Source organism: Eschrichtius robustus, chromosome 12 (genome assembly GCF_028021215.1).
Source record: "Eschrichtius robustus isolate mEscRob2 chromosome 12, mEscRob2.pri, whole genome shotgun sequence".
In the NCBI taxonomy this organism is placed as follows: Eukaryota; Metazoa; Chordata; class Mammalia; order Artiodactyla; family Eschrichtiidae; genus Eschrichtius; species Eschrichtius robustus.
The window spans coordinates 21,047,087-21,061,389 of record NC_090835.1 but is presented as its reverse complement, the minus strand read 5'-3'; the positions used below and the strand labels follow the sequence as shown (position 1 = coordinate 21,061,389).

Here is a 14,303-nt window from a genome sequence, read left to right as displayed (position 1 = left end):
GGGAACTATCACTGCCCTCCACTTCACTCAGAGCAAAGGAAGTCTCCATTCTTTCCATCAACATGTTATGATATTTTAGCTCACTAGAAATTGGATTCGTTACGATTCTTAATTTCACAAAAAGTTACGTAGTGCTTTTCTTGTCCTGTGCATGGCTCTCAGTACCTTACAAACAATTCTCAAAGCAACCCTGAGAGGGAAGGACTATTATTTTCCCAATCTTAAAGACAGAAAACTGAGAGGTTAAGATATTTGTTACACTAAGTTACAGTAGTTAGTGGTGAAGCCAGGAGACAAATCCAGGCATTGTCTCCAGAGTCCCTGCGCGAAGTCACTACTCTACACGGCCTCTGAACTCTCTACCTACTTTGGCTTTTAAAATACCCTGAGTGGTTCTTTTATCCATCATAACAAGAGTTGGCAAAACGACAAGCCTGTGGGCCAACTCCTGCCCACAGCTTGTTTTTGTAAATAAAGTTTTATTGGAATACAGCTTCATGCATCATTTTATGTTTTATCTGTGGCTATTCTTGCCCTGCAAAGACAGATTTGGGTAGCTGCAACCCAGACCATATGGCCTGCAAAGCCTAATATATTTAGTACCTGGCCCTTCACAGAAAAAAGTGTGCTGACCCCTGAGTTATAGACTGGCCAGGCATTCCTCTGATCGCAGGTTTCTTGATTATGTCACTAAACCATAATGCAATAAATCCTATAATCAGTCTACCCAAAGACTTAGCACACATAGTGGTGAATTCACACGTTTGACTTCCCGAAACTGCAACTATGCAGAAGATGCCTGGGAACCTGGAATCAGCAGAAATATTCTCATAACCACACTCAAGGAAGAAGATACCAATAAATGCCCTGTAAAAGAGGCACACACCTCATTTTGGGCTCTTACCTGGGTGAAGGTTTTAAAAGCAGGAAGATAGACAGAAATATGCAGAGAAGAGAAACAGAGCAAGAGGCAACTCTTGTATTACCTATCAACAGGCATCTCTCACTTAGAGATCCAGGTTCAAATCCCCACTCCACAACTCACTACTAGTTTCTTAAATCTCAATTTTCTCACCCATAAAGTAGAAGGAATAATCTCATTTCTTAGGGGCAGGGGTGTTTGGCAGATTAGCCAAGACTATAATGCATAGGACATTCTTAGCACCCTGCCTGGGATTTGCTAACTACTCAAAGGAGCCCTATTATTAGGAATAATGGCACCTACAAAAGAATAAAAATATGTGATTATTTATACAGAGGCTCTCAGGCCCACACACAAGTCAGCTGTCAAAGAGTAACAGGATGATGGCAAGGAATTTAAAGTGATGTTTATCATGAGGAGCCCAAGTCAAGGAAAGCTCTAACCACATTTACAAACTCCATGTAAAAAAGTAAAGAAGAAGGTGCCATGTTTCCATCAGAAAATGTTTTGTTCAAGCAAAAATAATTTAGGTGGGCAGAGGTAAGCTTTAATCACCTGGAGAAATCACTTTAGTTAAACAAATTTCTTATTCCTTGACAATATTATATAAATGAAACTGTAGGAGAAGTGGGGTAGGGGGTAGGGGGGAGTTTTCATTGTATACTCTGAAAGAAGGCAAAGTTACATTTCCCCCTCTTGTTATAGACTGAAAGAATCTATCCAATAGCATGAACACTTGTTGACAAACTGTCAATTTTTAAATACCCTTTATCATTTTCACAGCTTTTCTCTGAAATCTAAAAAGGACCAATGATAGTTTTCCAGTACGCTTTTCCAAGTGTAATTAAGCTCAGTGCTAGAAAGTACATCAAGAACCACTCAAGACTTGAACTGTTCAAAGCAGCTGAATCATTGCAAAAGTGCTTTCTTACTCTTAATTTGTTTGAATCAAACTTTTGACCTCTAGTAAACTGGACAGCCCACTCTTTAGGAAGTGAAAGTACAGCTAGAATGGGCACAGGGAAGTATATAAAACAGCACCCTTCTTTTTTTCTCTTCAAAATACAAATTGAATTAATTTAACACAGTTGGAGCAAATTACCATGATATGTCCTCAATTTGAGTCTTACGGCCCCGGTGGGATTGGGCTCTCTGTTCCCACTCTAAGGGCACATGGTTTTCATTACCTAATCAGGATCCTGCATTTCAAGTTGCATGTTTAAATGGATGCAATCAGTTCATTTGTGATTGCCTCAAATACCCTTAACTTTCCTGATTTATCAAAGAAGTCACACTATATTAATGTTTTGAGATTTATTTAAATACTGAAAGGTTACTTGATAGAACAAGTTACACCGAGGATCACTTTTACTACACAGCAAGTAATTTTACTGAAATGTTCCACCAACACACTACTGATAAAGAAGCTCTTTTAAACGCATTTATTTATGAGACTTTTTAAAAATTATAGTTAATTTACAATATTACATTAGTTTCAGGTGTACAACATAGTAATTCAATATTTTTATAGATTATACTCCATTTAAAGTTATTATAAAATATTGGCTAGGGAATTCCCTGGCGGTCCAGCAGTTAGGACTCCATGCTTTCATTGCCTAAGGCCCAGGTTCAATCCCTGGTGGGGGAACAAAGAACGTGCAAGCTGCGCGGGTGCCACCAAAAATAAAAATAAAAAACAGGACTTCCCTGGTGGCGCAGTGCTTAAGAATCCGCCTGCCAATGCAGGGGACACAGGTTCGATCCCTAGCCCCGGAAGATCCCACATGCCGCAGAGCAACTAAGCCCGTGCACCACAACTACTGAGCCTGTGCTCTAGAGCCCGCGAGCCACATCTACTGAGCCCGTACTCCGCAATAAAAGAAGCCACCTCAGTGAGAAGCCCGCGCACAGCAACAAAGAGTAGCCCCTGCTCGAGGCAACTAGAGAAAGCCTGCGTGCAGCAACGAAGACCCGGCAGCCATAAAAAAATAAATAAATTTATTTTAAAAGTTTTAGAAATTTCTTTAAATAGATAAACAAAAACACAGTCTAAAAAATATTCCCTGGGCTGTACAATATATCCTTGTAGCTTATTTATTTTATACATAGTAGTTTTTATCTCTTAATCCCCTATGCCTATCTCGCCCCTCCCCCATCCTCTGCACATTAGTAATCACTTGTGTGTTCTCCGAGCCCTTTTTTAAAAAAGTTAAAGTGAGAACAGTGCAACGGCTGTGGATAAAGTGCAAATCTTTAATAAGATTTGAAGGTCAGAGGGCACTTCTGGAGGTTCATAGTGTAAAGATCATCCCCCACTTGACAAATCCAGAGAGGTAATTAACATAGGCTAAGGTCAGTCTGCTGTTGAGTTGTGATCAGAACTCAGCTTTTCTGACTCTCCACCCAGGGTCACCGCACCCCTTTCTCCCCAGCTCCTCCTTCATCTGGCAGAACCCTGCCGGGGTAGTACACTTGGATGAACCAGGGCCAGAGCTGGCTCTGTGATTCGTGCCTCCCACCCAGGTCACATATGGCCCCCCTGCTCTTTTTCGAGGACTGAATTGATGGGATGGGCTCAGTCAGGTGCAACAAGGGAAGCCGGAAAACAATCCTCAGGCCTCATCCGTTGTTGGGTTCCCTACCGCCGCTGTCGGCTATTATAAGCACCAGCTGGAACGTGGATGCTGGTATTCCAGAAAGACGTTTTGAATCAGGAAGGGCAGTGATGGGCCCCATGCTGTGGCAGAGGCATAATTATTTCCAATAACTGTCTCTCTAGGCTACTTGGTGATTTCCAAAGCAAAGCGCCTTCTCGTTGCAACAAAACATTCAGTGTTTATTTGCAGGAGCGGGGGTGGGGCGAGGGGGCAGTTTTGAACTTATTTCTCATGGAAGGTCACAATGCTAAAAACTCCAGTCTGGTCATAGTTTATTCAGCAAGGCAGAAAGGAATATGATCAACTTTGGCTGAGGGTTCAGGATCTGTTTTAGAGGGCAATATTCTTACCTGAAACAAGATGAGCCATTAGAATGTCCGGTAAGCTATGCTCTCTCTCGAGAGCTGAGCGTCTCAGGCTGTGACTGTCGGGGATAACACAAAGCAGAGCCACTTGCAGTGTGACGTCCAAGAGCACAGACTCGGTTGACTTTGAATTCCAGGTCTATCACTAACCAGCTGTGTGATTCTGAACAGTGATGCAGCCTCTCCAAGCCTCCGTTTTCACCTCTATAAAGTGTGAGCTACGGTGGTTCATGGTGGAAATGGAATGAAATATATACTGTCTGGAAAGCACTCGGCAAGTAGCTGGCACTCATAGGGACTCAACAAATGGGGACTATTACGACTGGGAAATGGGGCTTGTTCTTTGCAAAGGGAGGTTATCCTAAGTGAACGTTTCAGTGTACTGATCAGATTGTTCCTGAAATCTCCACTTTGCTGGCGCAGGCATTTTTTGGAGTCTTCCGTGTTCCTTGTACCCTTCCTCCTGCTCATCAAGCCTGTCTGGGAACTCTCCACTTGCTGCTACAAATCTTTCAGGCCAAAGTGAAACCCTACCCGCTCCCGCTACCCCACTGCAGCAACTCTGGGGCAGATCACCGTCCCTGTATCTCTCTTTTGGTGTCGCACTTTCTCTGGATGGGAGAGTTTACAATTTCTCTGGATGGGGGAGTTTACACTTTCTCTGGATGGGGGAGTTTACCACCCACTTTCATTCACATCTTCTCTCCCCAACTAGCTTAAGCCTCTGGGAAACGGGATTCCCTTACATTTCTTTGTGTTTTTTTGGTTTTTTTTTTTGAAGTATAGTTCATGTACAATATAAGTTACAGGTGTACAATATAGTGATCAACAATTTTTAAAAGTTCTGCTCCATTTATAGTTACTATAAAATACTGGCTATATTCCCTGTGTCGTACAATATATCCTTGTAGCTTATTTATTTCACACCTAATCGTTTGTACCTCTGAATCCTCTCCCCTGTTTTGCCCTTTCATCCTTCTCTCTCCCCACCGGTAACCACTAACGTGTTCTCTATATCTGTGAGTCTGTTTCTTTTTCGTTATATTCACCAGTTTGTTTTATTTTTTTAGATTCTACGTATAAGTTATACAGTATTTGTCTTTCTCTCTCTGACTTATTTCACTTAGCATAATACCCTCCAAGTCCATCCATATTGTTGGAAATGGCAAAATTTCACTTTTTATGACTGAGTAGTATTCCAGTGTGTTTGTGTGTGTGTGTGTGTGTGTGTGTGTGTATGTCACATCTTCTTTTTCCATTCATCTCTTGATGGACATTTAGGTCACTTCCATATCTTGGCAATTGTAAATAATGCTGTTATGAACATTGGGATGCATGCATCTTTTCACATTAGTGTTTTTGTTTTTTCAGATACATACCCAGGAGTAGAATTGCTGGGTCATATGGTAATTTTATTTTTAGTTGTTTGAGAAACCTCCATACTGTTTTCCACAGTAGCTGCACCAATTTACATTCCCACCAACAATGTAGGAGGGTTCTCTTTTCTCCACATCCTCGCCAACATTTGTCATTTGAAGATTTTTTGATGATAGCCACCCTGACAGGTGTGAGGTGATATCTCATTGTGCCTTACATTTCTTTGAATCCTCCATGGCACCCAGCACATGTCCAAGAATCTTCTAGATTCTCTGATCCCTTCCTAGGCAAACTGTGGTCCATAGACCAGCACCATCAGCATCATCTGGGAGCTTGTTAGAAAGGCAGAATCTCAGGCTCTGCCCCAGATCTACTGAATCAGTATCTGATTCCCAACTGATTCCTGTGCACAGAGTTGGAGAGATGTTGCTCTAGCCCAGTATTCCCTGGACTTCAGTCATTCACATCTTCCCCTTCGTAGCTTTCATCATTTTTCAATACTACCCACCCTATGTTTTACCTAATATACATTTTTAAGTGATTTTACATTAACACTGTGTCTTGCTAGCCTCATCTTAAGCAATAATATTGTCTGTTAATAGTTATTTGGCAAGGCAGAAAGAAATCTACTATTTAATAAAGTTTGAAGGTCTGAGTGAAAAAAAATTGGGGGGGGTACACATTAAAATAAATAAATAATCACTAAAGTAAAATGATTCTCCATCTATCATCTAAAATTAACTCATATTCACCAGGGGTTCACCTACGCCAGTAACACAGCACTAGACTTTTTGTAGCTGGATTAGAAGACATCTCCCCAACACTACATCTAGCGTTCCTGGTCCATGCCTGCTCCCACTCAGCACGTTTGCTTTGTGAGATGGATGCATGTGTCCTCAAAATATAGATGGTCGTGGGAGGCAGAAAACCTCGGTTCTGGCCCTACACCATCCCTAAATAACTTGCCAAGTCACATCCCATCTTTGGGGCTCATTTTTGAAGGTTAGTTGATCTCAAAGCTCCCTTCCAAGTCTAACAATATGACACAATAAATGAGAGCAGAGGCTCTGGGGTCAAAATGACTTGGGGTTGCAATTAAGCCTCTATTCCTTGCTAATTTCATTAAGTCTCAGTTTTCCTCATCTGTAAAATGGGAGTAATAACAACAAATGGCCTTAACACCCAGATCACAGGATTCGTAAGAATAAAGAAAACAATAGCTGAAAAATGCTTAGACTGAAATGTGGTACATAGTGTTCAATAAAAAATATAGCTATTTCTACTTCTTCCTAGCCTCCACAAAGCTAGGAAAAAGTTAACATTTATGGAATATTTAATATGTAGCAGGCGCTGCGTGAAACACTTATTTTCTCCTCATAATCACCCAATGAGGTAGGAAATCTTATTCTCCCCATTTTAGAGATGAGGAAACTGAGGCACAAAAAAGGTTAAGCCGCTTGTTCAAAGTCACACATTCAGTAAGTGGTGCAGTTGGATTTGAGGGCAGGTCATCTGACATGAGAGCCAGTGTTTATAACCACAACCTACCCTGCTCTTCTGTAAAAGACTGGTCAACACACAGACTTTGCCAATTTGACAAATATTACGTAATCTTGGCAGTGTAATTCCCAGCACAGGTGAGCAGCTCTTATTATCATTAGTTCTACTATTATATACTTGGTCTTTACATCGGAACAAGTTGCTACCAGGCATCAGGAGTTTCACCCTTCAATTATGGTAAGAACTTTACTTTTTTAATGCTTTAAAATTTTTTAAGTATAACATACATAAAAAGGTGAACAAAATATAAGTATACAGCTCCATAATTATCTCCAAGTGAAAAGCCATGTATCCATCACTGTGCTGCCCCAGAAACTCCTAAACTCTTTCCCTCCCTCCCCTTCAAATGTAACCACTGTCCAGGGGTTTCTCAACCTCAGCACTACCTACATTTGGGGCTGGATGATTCTTTGTTGTGGGGACCGTCCTGTGCATGGTTAAGATGTTTACCAGCATCCCTGGTCCCCACTAGATTCCATTAGCACCCTCCCGCAAGTGGCAACAACTAACAATTTCTCTTTACACTGACAAATGTCCCCAGAGGGGCAAAATCACCCCTGGTTGAGACCCACCACACTCTCATGATTTTTCGGCATTCACTTTTTTGCTTTCCTTTATAATATTTCTACCACTTGAGCACGCATCCTTAAATACCATTTAATCTTGCCTGGTGAGAGGAGTTCTTTATAATTTAATCTATTAAAAAGACCCCTAATCATGGCCCCCTAAAATAGCCTTTATAGGTGAAGTGACCATGTAATTTATCGTTCAAACTGGAGGTGCAGATATTAACCAGGACTGACCCAGGCAAGCCAGCATGATCACCTGACTTCCGGGGATCCTCTGCTAGGAGTAAACATTATCCTCCCAGCTGCAAACAATAGGGTTCCCTTCCCAATGGATAATTGTACATAAAGTGACAGAGCACAATTAAAAGCAGCACATACCCAGGGGTGAAGCAACATAGACACAGATAAATATCTCCAAGATGAAGAGCTGCAAAGCAGAGAACTCATTCACCTTGGCCCATAAGGAGGCGTACTCTTCAAATAATTTGCCTGAAGACACTACTCTAAATAACTACTTTCACCACATTTGCACAACACATTGATTAAAATAACTGCCTTCCAAGATTTGCACATAGATGCAAAAAAGAGACTTAGGGTCTATAGTGGGTTTTAAATCAATGTATCTGCCTTTTTCCCTCAGTGTCACTGGAAAGTACAAAAACCACCATTATTTGACCTGCTCTGCATTGTGATCTCCAAGTCCTGATACTGACCATGGTAAAAGTGACAGCTAAGGCTTTCCTTACACACATGAGAAATCATATTGATAATCTATGTGCCTGAATATAATTCAGTTCGTCCTCCATCATTTTGGGCATCAAAGAGAACAGAAATCAGCCTACACTGAGTTAGGCACTTGAAAATTGTGGTGAACTTTATTCAACTTCCTGGCATCCATTTGCCCCTTTTCCAGCAACTGTATTCATCTGGAGGTCCAGGCCTCCAGCGTCCATGGTCCATATGGCCTGGATAGGACTCCACCACTAGGGCGATGGGGTTTCCTCCAGCCAAGCCAACTGGGCTAATCAGAACTGGTGTTGAGACTTTTTGCTCAACAACTGGGGAAGGACGGTTTATGCTTTTTCTGCTAGACTTGAACCTGGAATTGTGTAAACGGGCAACTGCTACAGTCATCTTGCCACCCAACAAGGAACCAAAAGGAAGGAAGAGAAAGGCAGAGCTTAAGATGAAAAGAATCAGATCCTGAAGTCACTGTTCAGCCCTGAGCAAGATGCTCTTTTTTTTTTTTTTTTTTTAATTTTTATTTATTTATTTATTTATGGCTGTGGTGGGTCTTCGTTTCTGTGCGAGGGCTTTCTCTAGTTGTGGCAAGTGGGGGCCTCTCATTATCGCGGCCTCTCTTGTTGCGGAGCACAGGCTCAGTAATTGTGGCTCACGGGCCTAGTCGCTCCGCGGCATGTGGGATCTTCCCAGGCCAGGGCTCGAACCTGTGTCCCCTGCATTGGCAGGCAGATTCTCAACCACTGAGCCACCAGGGAAGCCCCCAAACTTTTTGACAGCAACTCACAGTATGAATTACATTTAATCCTGCAACCCAGAGTTTGCACACAACCCCGGATACAGGACTGACCCAAAGTTTCATGAAACTACAGAACCTTCACTAACATATGATGATGGTGATACTTCCTGTCCTGTAATACTTTAAAAAAATACTGGTGCGACCCACTAAATTGATTTCATGACCTTCATTTTGAAAAACACTGCTTTATGAGATTAGGTTAAAAATTGATTTCACCAGGATGAGATTTTTTTTAAATGACGTGATAATTTTAATCAGGTTATTGAGGAAAATAGGAGGTTTGGCCCCTAAATTAAGCATCTAGCAATAGAAAATTGCTGTCTCACCAGTTCTCTCTGACCGCACAGGACGCACATTTTACCAGGAGAAAAAAATCTTAATGACCTAAATATAAATAAATTACAAAAAAAAAAAGATAAGTGGAGTTCTAAAACAAAACAAAAACCATGCCTAAAAAGAGAGAGAAGAGAGATAGCTAAGTAAGGAAATAGACACCCAAGTCTTGCTGATGAGCCGAGTTACATGATTTATTTATCTACAGGTTAAAGATAACAATTTCAGTGAACCGCAGCAATCACTGAATATGTAAAAATAGTGCCTTCATAATAAGATCAAATCTCTGGGGCAGATTTAGGGGGAGTGAGGGAGAGAGGGAAGGACAGAGGGTGGGATGGAGGGAGGGAGGGAGAGAGAAGGAGTAAGTGGGGGAGGGAAGAAGAGAGGGACAGAGAGAGAAATCCCTTGCAGTATAATAAGCCTGATGCCTTCACTTACATGTGTAAAATAACTATGAAAAGTTCCTGAAATTTCAGACAATTACTGCAGGCTGGACAAGACAGGGTATTTTTAACTGTTTTCCATGTACCTTATTTGTATTGTCAGTTAGCCAAAACTTCCTTTTTGTCTGCTCAAAAGCACTGCAGAGTCTTGATTAAATCTGTGGAATCAAACGGAGAGCTCGGATTCTCAGGCTTGCTGGAAATAGAGGCCAGTCAAGTAAACAGTCCTGAGAAAACTCTGCATTTCCACTCTGGAGTGGCTGTAGAGTTAACTCCTCCCACACTTTTCCAGCTTGTCAGGCTCAAGCACATTTGTCTGCCTGTTTGAGAAGGCCCATTAACTTTCCCGTGGCGAAAATGAAAATTCAAAACCATTATTCATTTCAAAACCAAGTGAAGTTTAAGACAATCACTTGCACACCCAGGAGAGGTGACTTCTGAGAACTTTCCCAGTGATCATGAAAATCAGACCTCACTATAATGGTATTTTAGGTAGATTTCTTCATTTTCCATCATCATAGTGTTCAAATGCATTCCACCTGCATTACTGAATTGAAGCAAATGAAGTGTTTAATTAATACCTGCAGATGCCATGAGGAAACGATAAACCTCTTCTGTTCAAGAAGTTCTGGGAATTGCGTGAGTTCTTCTGACCCTCTTTTAGGAAATGTAACAAGCACTGTTCAAAAGGTAGAGGTGAGGGCTTCCCTGGTGGCGCAGTGGTTGAGAGTCTGCCTGCTAATGCAGGGGACACGGGTTCGAGCTCTGGTCTGGGAAGATCCCACATGCCACGGAGCAGCTGGGCCCGTGAGCCACAATTACTGAGCCTGCGCGTCTGGAGCCTGTGCCCCGCAACGGGAGGGGCCGCGATAGTGAAAGGCCCGTGCACCGCGATGAAGAGCAGTCCCCGCACCGCGATGAAGAGTGGCCCACGCTTGCCGCAACTAGAGACAGCCCTCGCACGAACCGAAGACCCAACACAGCCAAAAATAATAAATAAATAAATAAATAAATAAAGTAGCTATTAAAAAAAAAAAAAAAAGGTAGAGGTGAATGTGTGTGGTGTGCGCGTGAGTGCACGTACATTTACTCTTTATTTCCAATTTTTCAGATATACAAAAAAGAAGGAAGACTCACAGAGTCAGGAGTATACCCATCACCTAGTTTATGACATTTAGAGACCAAAATATACACTGAGTGCTCACCTTGGTTCAGTCACTCTTTTAAACATCATCTGATTTAATCTTATGAAAAACACAGGAGGTAGTTATTGTTGTTATGATTGTAATTATTTTTGTTTCATCATCATCAATGCCACCACGGCACAGCCTTTTTAGAGGCACTGCTACAGTTAAGACCCTGGCATCTGGAAACAGACCTCATGTAAACCAAAAATCACCAGTGTAACTTATGGCAGGTTACTTAACCTCGCTCTAGGGCTTGGTTTACCACTCCGTGGACTATTTATGATGCCCCAAAACTGCCTATTGGGGTGCCTGTCCCATAGTAAGCTCTCTTAAGCGCCATTCCTAACAGTATGTGTGTGGGAGATCAAAGAGCAAGCAGCTTGGTGAGGTTAAGTAAGGCGAAGCTGCTTCTCTTCCCCTGCAGACGTTTGATATGGAAGCTCCATTCTCTTTAGGACAGGAAACAGCATGCCAGGGATTGCGCTAAAATCTTGTACCCAACCTCCAAATGAGTTGACAAGTTTCTGGGGTATCCAGAAACTAGCTAACCTTGAAGGATCAACCACCTTTCCGGAAAGACTGCGGCTGTCAGCACTCGCGGGTCTTTTTCCCCACCAAGGGGCCACCTTCCAGACGCAGCCTGGAATTGGGTACCAGCAAGCAGACCAAGTCGGTTCGCAAAGTTCAGAGGAGTTGGCTCTGGTATGCTTACAAGTCCTAGCAGATCGCAGGAATGTTCAAGATAATTATTACCCCACCCAGGAGCGCCTAGCCCAACCCTCTCAAATCTGGAAGGAAGCGGCCACACAAAGGAGAACGAGAGACCTCCTCCTGCTGCAGCTTTCTCAGGCCCGGGGAAGGTTTAATACGAGCTCTCGCCCCTTTTGTGAACAAGACCAGGCACTGCTCAGCAGTATCGTTCGGAGCACAGGTCATTCAATGCAAAGGAAGAGGTCATCCCCTAGTCCAAATCGAATGGCATTTCCCAAAATATCATCTTTGTTTTTCCCTCCCCAGATGAAAGTAAAAAGTGAAATACTCCAGAAAATAGATAGGGAGCGATCCACACGCATACAGCCACTTCAACATAGGAGGGGCAAGGATCAGACACACCTATTTGAAAAGGGCAGCCAAACCAAACCCTTAGTATCCTCTGCAAACGCAAGGGATTTCCGCCCTCCACTCCTCTCGCCGCGTTTTGAAAGTATCTCTGGGCAGCCCGACCTGGGATTCATCAGCATTTCTCCCCACCTCCCACGAACGCGCGGCAACCAAAGCACATGGTCCCTGGCGGCGCGCCTGCAAACCCCACCAGCGCCAACGCCCCGAAACCGCCAAACTTCCTGTCTCCACACCACCAAAGCAACCAAAGCGCCGCGCCAAGTGCCCAAGGGACTCCGGCGGAGGCTGCAGGCAGCAGGGGAGCGGCGGGGCGGGGTTTCCTGCCCGCGGGAGAGCCCGGGACCCGCACCTCCACTGGGGGTCTCCAAACGCGCGCGCTGCGCCCCGGGCGCACTGCAAGCGCCGCTGCGGCCGCGTCGCACGGTCGCCCCCAGCTGCGCGCTCGGGGCACCCGGGGCAGTCGCCCACCTACCTGCTCTGCTGCTTCCAGCCTCGGGCGCTCGGGGGGGCTGTCGACCGCTACTTTATTGTCTCGGCTGCTCACCGCGCGGGACCTGGGGACCCGGCTCTGCGCCAGCCCCACAACTCCGCTCTGCGCAGAGCCTTCCCCGGCGTCTGCCTTCCTCCTTCTCCTCCTCCTCTCTGCTCAAGCTCCTGCTCTGCACGTGAGCCGCGCAGACCTACTCCCGGGCTCGCAGGGCAGCCAGCTCCCGCCGCATCCCCCAGCCCGGGGCTGCTCGTCGCCCCCGCCGTCGCTCGCCGCGCGTCCTCGCTTTGATCCACACTTAAAGCAGCGCCCCAGGCCGCCTTCCTCGCGTCCTGCAGTCCTTCCGTCCTGCCTGCCTCCTCTTGCTGTCAGCCCCAGCTCTGGGCTCCTCTCTCCCCAGCCGCCCCCGCCCGCCGCCTCTCCGGGGGCTGGGGCGGCCGCTGCCAATGAGACTCCTCTGATGCGCTGCTCCGGCCCAGTCATTGTATCGGGAGGGGAGGAAGGGGAGGGGGAGCGAGAGGAAGGGAGGGGGCGCCCTCGGCCCCCGCCGCGCCACGGCGGGCTGGGCTCGCCTTCCCTACAGAGAAAAGGTACTGGTGCCAAGGGGCGCGGAGCGGCTGGCGCTCCCAAGAGTGGGGGGAAAGGGAGGGGGTCACCAGCCCGCGCCTATCATCTCTCCCTCCGACTCAAAAGCTCTGGGAGGGACTTGATTCCGCCTCCGTGGCTTCAAGCATCCCAAGACTCGACTGCCCTTAGAATAAAGGGAATGAATGAGACACCGGCGGCTGCGGGAAGCACAGAATCTAGCCAGGGATGGGACTGGGTCTGGCTAATGACTTAACTTGAGATTCCCGCAAACTGGCGTTTCTGCTCTTGAAAGAAAAAAATAGGAAGGAATGGAGGGAGGGAAGGTATAGAGAAAGAAAAGAGACAGAGAGACAAAGACAGAGAAAGACACAGAAAGAGGCAGAGACAGATAAAGAAGAGGGAAAAAGAGAGAGCCTATCCAATGCCAGGCAGAACAGTTCTGTGATTCAGGAGTGTTTTGTTGTGCTTTCTTTACAGATGAAGAAAGGGAAGAGAGGGGTTAACTCAAAATCGCTGATAAGTGACAGGACAGAGCTTCCAACTTGATCTGTTGCTGAGTGTACTATAGCAAAGGAGAGAAGGGGTGGAAGAAGGGAGGACCATTGGTGAAGGAGCCATTGAGATTTTCCTATTATCTCCAAATGGGTTGGCAAGTAGAGTCCCAGAGGTACACTGACAGGGCAGAGAGAAAATATTTCCCAGACAGCTTTAAATGTGTGTCCCATTACCACACCCACTATTCTATACAATATGAATTAATTCTTTTTTTTTTTTCCTTTTTTAAACTAAATCCATTTTGAGAAATAATTATCTTGTGACTACCCAATTATACAGCTCTATATTTTGGTGAATGTTTAGTTGATTCATCCAATGTCAGTATTTGAAAGAGACTATAGTTTCTGTAACCCTGGTGTTGGCATTTCTCCTTCTCCTTCTTCTTCTTCTCCTTCTTCTTCTTCTCCTTCTCCTTCTTATTCTGACTGATCACCAGCCTACAGAAAAAGATGGGAATGTGGGGGAGAGAGGGCTGTCTTGATTTCCGGGGTCCTGGCATAACTGCTACTGACATGAAACAGAAAGCAAAATCAGTAAAGGCTCGAGGTGGAGTGATGTATAATATTGTATCTGTGCAGTGTGAGGTTTAATTAAA

At 44.6% G+C, this 14,303-nt stretch overlaps 1 protein-coding gene across 4 annotated transcripts in view; it reads right to left on the bottom strand.

Annotated features, from left to right (window-relative positions):
• FRMD4B (FERM domain containing 4B) overlaps nucleotides 1–12,991 on the bottom strand; it is a 339,770-nt gene extending 326,779 nt beyond the window's left edge. For all 4 annotated transcript variants that reach the window (XM_068557491.1, XM_068557496.1, XM_068557494.1 and 1 more), the window contains exon 1: nucleotides 12,551–12,991. The gene's annotated coding sequence lies outside the window, so the exon portion shown is untranslated. The remainder of the gene's footprint in view (nucleotides 1–12,550) is intronic.
• Nucleotides 12,992–14,303: the final 1,312 nt, after the last annotated feature.